Below are 1,623 nucleotides of genomic sequence, written 5' to 3'. Positions count from 1 at the left end.
GGTGCGCCATTACTAGTTTTGGAAAAAAATAGTAGTGGTGCACCGAGGGTGTGGTGCGCCATTACTAGTTAAAACTAGTAATGGCGCACTATCCCCTAGTGCGCCATTACTAGTTTTGAAAAAAAAATTAAAAAAATTATTAGTAGTGGCGCACCGAGGGTGTGGTGCGCCATTACTAGTTAAAACTAATAATGACGCACTATCCCCTGGTGCATCATTACTAGTTTTGAAAAAATAAAAAAATGTTAGTAGTGGCGCACCGTGGATGTGGTGCGCCATTAGTATTTGGACACTAACGGCGCACCAACACATGATGCACCACTGCTATATAGTAGTGGCGCACCACATGTGTGGTGCTCCATTAATGTCCATATTATCTATAGGCCTTTTCCTAGTAGTGTAATCTGCCAGGGGAGGGGGGAGATTGAGTGGAATGACAAACACGGGCCAACAGCTCTATGGGGTTGCCATCTGACCGAACACACTGAACCCATCTGTGCTGATGGCGACTCGATGATGCCTTGGATCTGCCGTTTTTTTCCTTATGTAATGCATCGAAGCGCTTCCACGCTTCACCATCCGATGTGTGCACCATCATCACATTCCCATCTGCATCTAGTTCGGTTCTTTTGCCGGTTTTGTGTCATGTCATCTGTCTGGCCGTCTCTTCGACCATGAAAAGACGTTGAAGTCTTGGTACGATTGGCATATACCGAAGAACAATAACGGGTATTTTGGTTTGCGTCTTCTCACCCATACCGTTGTCTACCACAACATACCTGGAAGAATTGCAAATGGGACAATAGTTCAAGTCCTCATACTGAAGCCTAAATAAGACACATCCTTTCTCACAGGCATGTATCTTCTCATAGGGCATCTTAAGAGCACGGAGGATTTTGTCAGACTGGTACAGGTTTGGAGGTAGCACATGGCCTTTGGGTAGAAATCGTCCGAATACTATCATCATCGCGTCGTAGCATTATCTGCCCAAGTTGAATTGAGCCTTCAAAGCCATTATTTGTGAGATGGCATCCATCTGACAAAGCTCAGTGTGCTCGTGGAGAGGACGTTTTGAGGACTCCAACATTTCAGTGAAGGCCTTTGCAGATTCCTCCATCTCCTCGTTCGAGTCCCGAGCATCGTCAAAGTCTTGCACCATGTCTGCGGTCCCGGTACCATGCTCGTCGGTGCAACGACGAACCTCGGCTCTGGCACGTTGGGCAGACTCACCATGTAATGTCCAGACCGTGTAACCAGGCGTAAAACCAAACTTCTGCAGGTCTTTACTCATTTCAAGCTCGTCCCTCTTTTTATAGTTGTCGCAACGGGCACAGGGGCACCAGCTAAATTCCTGGCCATTTGCAAATGCGGCTCTAACAAACCCCTTGGTTTTTGTTAACCATTCCTCGGTCCAAACTTTTTGACTAGTGTAACCGGTGTACATCCATGCACGATCACTCATATTGACTTCCTACTGGACACACAAGAAATATATACATAATTAAGCAAACCATATCCAACAGTTAATGGAGTTTGTCAGTTTTATTACGTCCATGCAACCTACACGCTAATAGGTAAAGATAGGTCCTCATCCCACCCGAGTATGTGTAGATTGGGTTCGTT

This window comes from Triticum aestivum, chromosome 6D, assembly GCF_018294505.1.
Source record: "Triticum aestivum cultivar Chinese Spring chromosome 6D, IWGSC CS RefSeq v2.1, whole genome shotgun sequence".
Classification (NCBI taxonomy): Eukaryota; Viridiplantae; Streptophyta; class Magnoliopsida; order Poales; family Poaceae; genus Triticum; species Triticum aestivum.
Note: the sequence above shows the minus strand (reverse complement) of the source record.